At 44.0% G+C, this 10892-nt stretch overlaps 1 long non-coding RNA gene across 6 annotated transcripts in view; it reads right to left on the bottom strand.

Annotated features, from left to right (window-relative positions):
* The window catches only part of LOC110468616 (uncharacterized), a 29979-nt gene extending 29014 nt beyond the window's left edge, over nt 1-965 (bottom strand). For 3 of the 6 annotated variants that reach the window (XR_014956268.1, XR_014956270.1, XR_014956273.1), the window contains exon 1: nt 831-955. This is a non-coding gene — a long non-coding RNA (uncharacterized LOC110468616). Of the gene's footprint in view, nt 1-830 lie in introns of all 6 variants that reach the window. The other 3 variants (XR_014956271.1, XR_014956272.1, XR_014956275.1) reach the window with 2 other exon arrangements.
* Between the last annotated feature and the right edge of the window lie 9927 nt (nt 966-10892).

Genomic DNA, 10892 nt, shown 5'->3' with positions numbered 1-10892 from the left:
GCTGCCGGGAGCGGCCGGGAGCCGCCGGGAGCCGCGCCGGGAGCGGCCGGGAGCCGCCGGGAGCGGCCGGGAGCGGCCGGGAGCGGCCGGGAGCGGCCGGGCGCGCTCGGTGTGTCCGCGGCGCTGCGGGCCCGGCCGGCGGCCGCGGAGCGCGGTGGCCGCTCGCACTCTCGCGCTCTCGCCCTCGGACGAGCGCTCCGCGCCGCGCCCCCGCCGCAGGGGAGCGAGGGGCCGCAGCGCGGTCCCGCGGCCCCTCCCTGCTGCCGAGCGGCGGCGGCTCCGCTTCCCCCGCGGGACTGCGCGGGGCACCCGGTCCCGCCCCGGGAGCGGTCGGGGGCGGCCGGCCCGTCCCCTTTAAGCGGCGCGGCGGAGGGTCCCGCCCGCTCATTTCCGAGCACGCAGGAAGTGGAGGCGGCTCCGCGCCGGCCCGCGCGGTGAGTACGGCGGCGCCGCGCCCCTCGCCCTCCCGCTGCCCCGCTCCTCCCGGCCCCGCGCCCCCCACTGCCCGCCGCTCCCGGCCCCCGCCGGTACAAGGTGCCGCGCAGCGCCCCCGAGCCCTCCCGGCCGCGGGCAGCGGCACCGCGGCGGGCCCGGCCCCGTGTCCCGGCCCCGTGTCCCGGCCCCGTGTCCCGGCCCCGTGTCCCGGCCCCGTGTCCCGGCCCCGTGTCCCGGCCCCGTGTCCCGGCCCGGAGCGGGCTGCGGCCGGACCGAGCGGCCGTGGGTCCGCGCAGCCGGCACCGCCGCGGCTTGTCCCGGCCGCCCTGACGAGGCGGCCCGGCACAGCGGGCCGCTCGGTTGTACCGTAGCGCAGTCTCAACAATAAACCGAACCTGTCCCTCTCGGCTGCGTTTCCATTGTGTTGGGGCCGTGGGCGTGCTGGGAGCGCGTTGGTGCAGCCGCAGGCAGCGGGATGCAGCGGGCGGCCCCCCCGCACGGCGCGGCGCTGGAGCGGCGCGGGGCAGCGCCCGGCCGGGCTGGCTGCGGGGGCCTTTGGGCTTGCTGGGGCCGCGAGAAACCCCCACTCCTCACACCAACCCCCCAAACAGGCGAAGTGATGATGAGGGTGCTTAATTATCCTCGGTGGAATGGTGAGCATTGTTTAAACTACTCGTTACATCTCCGTTTTTGTCAGATGCGTTCTTGCTCGGTAAATTCTGTGCTCTCGCAAACTGTGAGAGTTTGGTATTGAGCATAAAAATAAATTGTGTAGTTGTCACTAGTCAATTAAGTCAGAAATGCTAAAGCAGAAATGGGGGATGTTGCAATTTTCAAGACCTTTTTAAACCGAAGTATGTAGAAATTTAAACTTGGTAGTCCATGTTTTCAGTGAAGTGTAATCAGTGTTTACTTTATTATGTGGTTTTTGTTGTTTGTTTGTGCTTTTTTCTCTTCAAGTCCCTCTGTCAGGTGGAATTTGAGACACTGATCTCTTCTGCTAAACTTGTAGATGATGGATAAGGACTAACTTTATTGTCTTCTTTCCGGTAACTCAGAAGAACTGCAGAAAAGAAAGGTTGTTTCAACACTGAGTCAGTATTTCTCAGTTTAAGGTCATACAGTAGAAATACCTTTTTTTCTCCCTGTTTCTTTTCCATGGAGGCTGTAACGCTAGGCCTTGTAGGACAGTTTCTTCTTTTCCAGCATGCACTAGCTGCAAGTTCCTATCTTGCTTTAGTGTGTTTGAAGGAAACTTCTGGCTTCCCTTTATTAGCTAGATAGAGGGTCCCCAAGGAGCACCAAAGACAGCAGTTTGGAAATATTCCCAGTAGCTGTCAGTGGAGGTAGGTGCGTTTTGCAGAGAGGTGTTAGCTACGAGCCTCAATTAAACCCTGAGGCTTTTGTGGGAGACTCTACCAGTGAGTCCTTATCAGAAATATCAGGAGACCTGCACTGAGCATTGCTACAGCATCAGTGTCCTAAACCATCAGCAGCTGAACATGGGAGGAGGAATGGTGGTGGTTGTTGAAGTGCATGACTGTATAGCCCAAATAGATATTCTTTAGCTTGTCTGTTGCTGGAGAAAACATGTGAGAACTTCAGTGTGATTAAGATTAGTTGATCTTGAATAGTTCTTTTCCTTCTTGATCCCATGACTTAGTTTTAGCGTTTTTCTCAGGCTTAAGGAAGGAAGGAATAAAGGAGAGAAAGGAACCCCCAAACCTGTTGGTACAGCTGCTATATTGTGGTAGAAGTTGCACCAAATTACCCTTGAATGTAAATTCTTTGCTTTTATGTTCCAACCCCAGGATATGGATCTTCCCAAATCAGTGAGAAATATCATCTGAGGGCATGGTTAAATAATAAGTAGCTGTGGTCTCTTACCAAGAAAACCCACAAGCATATTTGGCACAAGAATTTCAACCCCTGCATCACAATCTGCTACTTCATGCTTGCCAGAAGTGTTCTGTGGACCTCTTTATAAAAAGAATCCATCAGAATTACCTGAACTTTTAAAAGAGATAAAACTCAACTCCCAGGAGGGTGGGTATGAGAAATATGAGGTCAGTTTTTTTCACTGCAGAAAACAAATTGCACAATATTTTTCTTGTCTCTGAAGCAGCCTGTCGTTATGAAGCAAGCTTCATGACTTGCAGTATTTTCTCCTTAAATAATGCGGAAATAGGATCACAGAGGTGGGATGAAAGTCAGGCTTTGGAAAAGTGCTGGAACTGATAATGTCCTTGGCTTTTTGTTAGTTCATCTGCCCTCTGAAGGATTAGCCATTCAGAATAAAAGTATGGAAAAAGTCCATAGTAATTTTGCTTCTGCAAAAAATAATGTAGAAAATAGGCAGGGGTTTCAAGAGTACAAGACTTGAAAAAAAATAATAAAAGTCATTCTCAAAGGACACATTGGGAAGAAAATATTTTCAGGAGCATATTGTTTTTAGAAAAAAAGACCAAACCACAAATAACTGTGCCTTATCTATGTATCTAATTATGCTCTTTTAAGATTAGTGCTGGAAATGGGGAAATGAGACCAGAACTCACAAGGTGTTTATAAAAGAAATAAAATGCTTTTTGGAAGGGAATGGGAATATAGTTTTATTTCTGAGTTGGAACCACAGCTTGTAAGAAGAAATCTGTGGAAGGGCACTTCTTACTGTCTGCCAGAACAGCTTCATTCTGAATTATGATTAGAAAAGCCCAGCAGATCCATTAATGTTATAGCTCATGAAAAAAAATCTGAAAGTGTGCAATTACTTTAATATCTTTAATTTCTTTTTTATTAAGCTCTTTAAAATTCTGGTTTTGAGGGCAGGAAAAAATCTGTAAGTTACAGCCCTCCAGTCATGAGTGCCTTTCAGTGCAAAAGTAGTTGAATAGGGTACTGGTTTAGACCCTGGTTTAGAGGCCCATTTTGGGTACAGCTAGCTTCTGCTTTTATCCAGGCCTTTAAAAAAATTTATTGTAAGGCTGCAGATATTTTGTGTGTACTTAAAAATGTAGACAGGCAAGTTGTGCAACTTAGTATATCTTGGGTATCTAATACTTTGTGGTGTGTATAGTCTAAATTGGTGATTTTGATGGTCACTGCTAGCTGAGGAATTTTGTTTTAAAGAGAGTAACAAGATAATCATTGCAGTGACTGTATGTAGTCACTACAGATGTGGCATTCAAGGAAAAAGGAAGACTGCTTTTTTCCCCTAATCCTTGAAGGTGCTGCATGTGGATACATGGCACACTAAAATACTTGTGAGAAGCTTGCACTCTCTGTGCTGACACTGGGCTGTCTATGCTGCAGCTCTGGGTTATGGTAAGGCTGGCAGGGGCCACTTGCTCCACAGTTATTTCTGAAATGGGGTGTGGTGGAATATCTTGAAACAATCTCTGCTTTACCTTACTTGTTTTGAAGGCTCTTTCCATTCGCACACCAAATCCTCTAAAAGCAAGTTGATAAAACTGGCAAGTTATTTCAAGCTGTGAGTGCAAATGTGAGCTCTGGAAAGAGCATCAATAGAGTTTGTGTTTCAGAGTGAAGTTCAGAGAATCCAAATCAGATGCTGTGAGGAAATCTTCTATGTACTTTTTAAATCTATTTCCAGACAATCATCTCCATCTGTAATAAAAAGTGACTGTAGCGGTTGGCCTGTTTACTGATTTGTGGCTGCCTGCAGTGTAGGTGCTTTCCAGCATGGTGCTCTTGGGTCTGATTGCTTCCTGTAGCCTTTCTGTGTTCCTTTGTTCTGGAGCACATCTCCCTGCCCAGCCTGCAGTGGAGGGTGCCTGTGTCTCCTTAGGGAGGTGCATTTGAGGAGAGTGTTGGCAGCTGTGTTGGTGGGTGACAGCAGGGGCAGAGCTACTTCAGCCTTTTCCTCCCTTTAATTCTTTCACTGGTGGAGTGAGTGGGTGGTGAAGGGCAGGTCTGTCTGGCTTTTGTTCTTACCTTACCTCCTCCCCTGTACTAAATGGTGGTGTTTCACTGGTGAAGCAGCTCCTGGCAGAGGATCCTTCCCATTTGGTACTGGGCTCTCTGGTAGGGATGTCACTTGGGGCAGCTGTCCAGAAAGCACAGATCAGCACCCAACAGCCACCATATGCATCCTGCTGTCAAAAGTGAGGCTTCCCATCAGCTCCTCTACCACAGCCTGAAATAACCTAAAATGTCCATCAATGCATTTCTTCAATAGATGGAGGGCTAAGAATGTTTACCTGCGGGAGTCTGAGTACAAGTACACACTTGGCAACTAAAGAAAAAGTGCAGAATGGAAGTGCTGTAGCTGTCTCAGCAGTGTAGGCATGGCTGGACTGATGCTGGGGGAGGGTTTGGTGGGCAGACACTTTCAGTACTTATTCTCCCAAAAACTAGGGAAAGTAATTTTACTCTTCTCCGGCATACTGGAGGGAATTTCTGTTCAAGGAAATCAATGTGCCAGTTGTAGAGCAGAAGTAAAACTCTCTCATGGCTAACATATCCTCTGGAGATGGGTCCTACCCACATACTTTAATGGCTGTCACCAGCAGCAGTCTGCTTTTGCTGAATGTAGCTCCAGGCTGGTTCTCACGTGTTCAGAGTTAAAATAATACAATGCAGAACATGTAGGAATTAAAAGTAGCTTAGAAATACAATACTTACAGTTATTGCATTTCCAAGTAAAATTGCTGAACAGATGAGGTTCTTTTATATAGACACCTGCTTATTGTACTTAACTCTGACAAATGAACATCAACCACAAAATGAGGTTAGTATGTCTGCACTGTTAATGTGCTTTTTGTCAGGACAATAGATGAATGCTATAAAACCAAAATTATAGGACACCTGAGTTTTCTAAAAAGCTGTATATGAGCCTACAGCAGTTTTGTATTGACTAGTCCCAGTTAATTGTGTAAAGAAAAGGACCCTAATAGTTTTTCCAATGCCAGTTGCCAGAGACAGTTTCTGCCTTGCAGGTGTGTAATTGCAGGAAGACATGAAAATTTAAAGCTGATGGCTGAGATGCTGCTGTACAGAGGTTCTGAGCTCATTCTGTGTAGATGTTTTGCTTGTAGTGTGTTGTGTGTGATAGTTCGGTAACCAGGCAGATTTTCTGCTCCCCCAGTGTTGGTGTGTGGTGTTTGCGTCTTCTCCGTAGAAACTGCAGAAATAATACTTAGAGAATTCTGGGTGGAGTTTTTGTTGCTGCTGCAGGGCAGGTGCTGAGCAGTGATGCACAGGAAGCAATTGAAGCTTGTTGGGAGCACTGCTGAATTAAAGCAGAGGAAATGATGTAAATGAGCTTGTGTTTTGAAGCACACTGTGAAAACACCAAGTGCTAGTCTTGAGCAGTCGTTCAGAGTAAACCCACAGTTCTGAGGCTAAGTCATAAGTTTCTGTGAAATAAAATCTGTCCTGTAAGAGTGTTTTGGGTGACAGCTTTCAGATGACTTGTGGTAGCGCTTCTGCTGTCTCTCAAGCAGTGGTGTCAAAAAGGATGGCACTTGACAGCACTGTTGATGTTGCTCACTGCCCCAGGGTCAGCAGATGCCTTGCATGTCTTGTGCTCTGGTAGAGTGAAAATTAAGACTGCTGAGGGTAGTACAGTCCATCTTTTGTGTGCTCTGTGAGTTTCTGATACACATAGGAGTCTTCTGAAGAAGACACATACAATTTGTGAAGTAGGAGGATAAGTATTGTTTGCAATCAGTGCTGGCTGGACAGAGGCTGGCAGGTTTCTTCCCAGCACAGTCAAACCATTGCTCCAGTAAGATGCCTCTGCAGGGCAGCTTTGCCCCAGTGCCCCCAGTGTTTGGCAAAGGACGGGGTGTTAACATCCAAAATCCTGTATTAGATTCTGCTATGAAATGCTGCTATGCATTTTGCTTTATGTTGGATTTTTTAAATTATATTTTGGACAGAATCCAGTGGTTTTTAATTACTTTGCATTAACTCTTCAGAATTCCTCCTTAGTTTAAGGTCGTAAGCTTCTATTAGATGGACAGGTGGGAATGATAGAAATTTAAATAAACTGTGTGAGGCGTCAAGAATGGAAGGAAAAACAACTCTAAACCAGTGTTCAAACAGTGTAGTAGAAGTTGTTGCCAGTAGAACTGTGTGTTAAATATGGCACTTGTGACAAGTGTCTGTGGTAATAATCTGTATGTCCCTGCTGTGAAGCAAAACAAGCAAAAAAAGTTAGAAAAAAAAAAAGTAGTGAAATATGAACACAACAAAAGAAGAGTGCAAGGAACCTGTAAAAATTCTTAGCTTTTCTCTCCAAATCACGATGATCTCCTCCTGAAGAAAAGGGGAGGAAAAGCAGTTCAAGTGGTCCAAAGACTGACTTCAGGGACTTGAAGAACAAGGCAAGAGGTGAAGCAGCGTAATGTAAAGTGTTCAGTGTTTGATGTTTCTAATTGTTCATACTGGCAACTTTGTCAATGCATGGAAAGTACCAAGATAGGTAGTTCTGATTAGCTGCTGGCTTTTCTGCTTCTGGTGAAGCTTGGTATTGCTAGTCCTTTAAGAGTAAGTTAATGCTTAGATATAATGCCAAACTGAAAAATTACAGATGACATTAGCTGTACTTCTGGAATGCACCAGATGTTTCTCAATTGTTTGACATCCAGCTTTCATGGCTGGTGACATATTCATGGCTGATTTGTGCTGAAAGCAGAACCTGAACTATTACACTGAATTACACTGAACTATTACACTGAATTTTAGCCTTTCTAAAAACATTTGTAGTTTGTGTTCCTCCTTCTATCTTTGATTGAGGACTGAAGAATAGCAAAATGAGCACAGTTCTGAAAACCACATGTGAGTTTAAGCCAGCTGATTCAGTTTTGTTTAAGAAAACTTTGAGTGTGTTTGATTTTCAAAGCTGCATTTTCTTAGGATTTCTGGATCAAGTAGTATTTTAAGCTGGTTTTCCTTATTTTAGAACTCTCAGGCCAAACTACCACTTGGACAAAATACACAGAAATGTCTTCCAGTGGTCAGTTCAGGAGTCTTCAAACATGCACTGAGGAGACAAATATTCCCTAGTCCAGGAAGCCCTCAAAAAATTTGGCAATAAATAATAACTTTGGTGAGAATATTACTGTGGTGCATAGTTGTCCTAAAAAAATTTTTTTTAATTTAAATAAATTTCCTATAAACATTTCTGGTTTTAAGATGTGTATTAATAGAAATTTGAAAGTATTTTTAAGAAAGTTGGATTCACTTGAGAATTTAACTGCTTTCTGTTTCCACTTCAACTGCTACAGCTGCATCATAGTTTGGAATATTGCATCCTTGAAAACAGTGTCACTCTTATCATAGAAAAAAAAAATTAAAAAGGAAAGAAATTAACTCCTCCATATTATTAAGTCTCTAACTTTTTTTTTTAAATGCTGGCCAATTTCCTGTGCAACTGTTAGAAAGAGCACTGGTTTTGGATGGTCCTTTTCCATCCCTTCATTTTATAACTCAAGAAAAAGAAATCTCCATGTGAGAACCACCTGTGAGTGCCTCAAAGGATCTGTTTTGCTCTACAGCATCTTCAGATTTGCTTTACAGTACGAGGAAACTCAAGTATGACCTTTGTTCTTACCTCCCACAGTGAGAAGTCCTCACTGGCTCCATGTATGAACTTGAATGACAATTACCCTTTAGAAACAGCTCAAGAGTTTACAATAGGTTGGCATTTATATTTTACTATGCTTAGGTTACGGTAGCTATGTTATCTTGATCTCCATATGTAGAGAAGTAGATGACAGAGATCTGAGAAAACAGAAGACAGCTTGATTCTGGGAATGTAGTTAGATGTGGAACTCAGGTGAAGCAATTGCAGGGAAACCACGTTATTCTCATCTCTTTGGTTTTGCTAGCTACCATTCCACAGTGGAAGACTGAAGTCATTCTCAGTGTTTGGCTTTAATAAAGAGAACGTGGCATCAGTGAAAATGTAGGTGTGCTGTGCACATGAGCTGGGATCACCAGTTACCTTTTATGCACTGTTGGATTTGAGGGAGCAGGCTTATCTTGCGTGGGGGAAATATTTAGTTGGGGCCTTTTAAGTTGTTTAGACACTTAGAAACACAGCACACCTTGAATCAAAGTGAATGAGGAAAGGTGAAATACTCTTTAGGTACCCTAAGTGTAACTGATTTTCTATCCTTCTGAAGCAGGCTGTTTTCTGTGCAAAAAGCCCTACCTACAGCATTACCTTTTTGAAGACTGCTGGACATCGTAAGTTTAATTTCTGCCTCTTGCTGCATCTGTTGCTCTGTTCTACAGAAAGAAGTATCAGCATCTCCCAGCATGTAGTCTAATAGAGACTACTGTGCATCCTTGAAGATAAGCTGCAGTTGCTGTAAGAAGTGGGTATTTAGTTTTGCTTAAGCTGTCCTCCACAGCCTTTTTCCCTTGATTGGGTGTGCAGTGTTACACAGGCTGTTGGGAGGCTCTGCCACCTTTCAGTGGACCGACTGCTGGGTATGGCTGCTCAGGTGTTGTGCCCAGGAACCCCAATGCTGCTGTGTTATAATTTAAGCAGCCCCTTATGGGGACTGTGTCCTTCACAAGGGTTTAACAAAACCTGTCGTAAAAGTAGGCCAGGTTCTTGCCTAATGCTCATTTGAAAAACAACATTACTTTCAAGATGTTGGGAATACCAGGAGAAAGATCTTCCCTGATAAGTGTGCTAAGATAGCTCTTGTACTTCTGTTCTTATTTCTAGGTTGAACTCTAGCAACCAGCAAAATAGGTGCAGTAAGTGTAGTCATATAAAAATGCTGTTCCTTTAATTCCCTCACAATAAGGGGAAGAAGACATGCTTCACCAAACTTGGAGTTTGTGGTTTTCTTGCCAAATTTAAAAAGAGGAATAACACCAACAGCAGTGCAGAAACCCACAAACTAAATAATGTAAGGGATAGAAAAAGTTGTGTCATGCAGAAAAGCTACTGTCTCGTGAAAGCTGATGCTAGAAGAGCCTTTCATGGTAGCTGTTTGATAATAGTTTTAAAACAAGCAAGCAAGCAAATGAAACTCCTTCACTTGGTCCTACCTAGGACATTTTACCTAGTTTTTCATGCCAAGTAGATGTCTCTCTTCATAAAAACAAAGTGACTGAGAGCTGACTTTTGTTTCCTGAAATGGAATAATACTGACCAGTGTGGTTGAGGTGTAGCTGGTTTGGTTTCAATTTTAATTCAGCATTTTCCAGACAACTGAACTTGCTTTGGATTCACTGGAGCCAAAGCAGGGCTTCTATTCATAAGCTCATTGCTTACTTTGGATTAGTTATAAAGTAAATAATGTGAATAATACTGTTCTTTCATTTGTCCACTTAACTATGTAATGGATTTAGTTTTGCTTAGGAACAACAAGTGCCAGGACAAGCGATAACTTGCTTGCTCCTTTCACTTACAGGAGATAAAACTGCTTCAGCAAAAGGTTGCTCTTTTCTCTTGTTATTTCACAGTAAATTATGAAAGAATTGCATTTAAACCACTATAGTCCAGTTAATATTTCCTTCAAGCTTGACAGCATGACTGCTTTTTCCAGGCATTGTCATGGCAAAAATACCACCATTTCTAGGTTGTAGGTTGTTAGATATCACCTTCTGCTTGCTTTTTCTGAGAACCAAGGCAGTAAAACCCAGAGTATTTGCTACTCTGTCAGCTTGGCAAGCTGATTTATTTTTTGGCCATGTACATGGGGCAGGGGTGTGTGCTGCATGAGCAGGATGGGTCCTTCCTGCAGCCCCCAAGGCCTGTGTTTCTGTTGTAAAAACACATTCCTGGGAATTTGAAACTGAGACAGAAATTGCAAGAGAGAGTTTGGGCAAGCTGTAGAGAGCGTGACCTGCTTGATTGTTCTTGATTTCTAAGATGATTGAATACTGCTATTAAAATGAAACCCTACTCTTTTCTGTGTTTCTGGGTTTTAAAAGTTAGTACAAAGCATGTTTTTTAGTTGCATATCCTGAGAAGATGTAATTAATAAGCAGGATCTGGTCCTTGGAAAAGTCAGATCAGTTTTTACTGATTTTATCTCTCCCTGGTGTTGAGAGTGAGTTGATCTATCACATGAAACACAGGAGATAAGAAACCCAATATATCTTCCCTGTATACTGCAGTCTCGAATGTGGCAGTGGAAATTTGTGGAGGTTTGGTCTTTATTTTGGAGCACAGCATTTCTGCTGGCAAAACAACAATGTTGCTTTTTGTAAGAGAAACCATTTGCATGGAGAATATTATTTTTTGAGTAATAAACCCTGTGATTGTTGCACTCTTCACTGAAGTAACTTTTTCCTGTGGTTCCCATGCTGAAAGTATTTATTCCAGGTGTACTGTGAGTTCTAGAATGGTCCTCATGCCAAAGGCATGATTTTTTTCCCCTGTTTATTAATGAGAGAAATATCTGATATTACCTGTTGCAGAAATGCTTGGGCACTTGAAAATTCATTACAGGCTGTTCATAATGTGG

This window comes from Lonchura striata, chromosome 6 (assembly GCF_050655825.1).
Source record: "Lonchura striata isolate lonStrDom1 chromosome 6, ASM5065582v1, whole genome shotgun sequence".
Lineage (NCBI taxonomy): Eukaryota > Metazoa > Chordata > Aves > Passeriformes > Estrildidae > Lonchura > Lonchura striata.
Note: the sequence above shows the minus strand (reverse complement) of the source record. Positions and strands in the feature narration are given on the sequence as shown.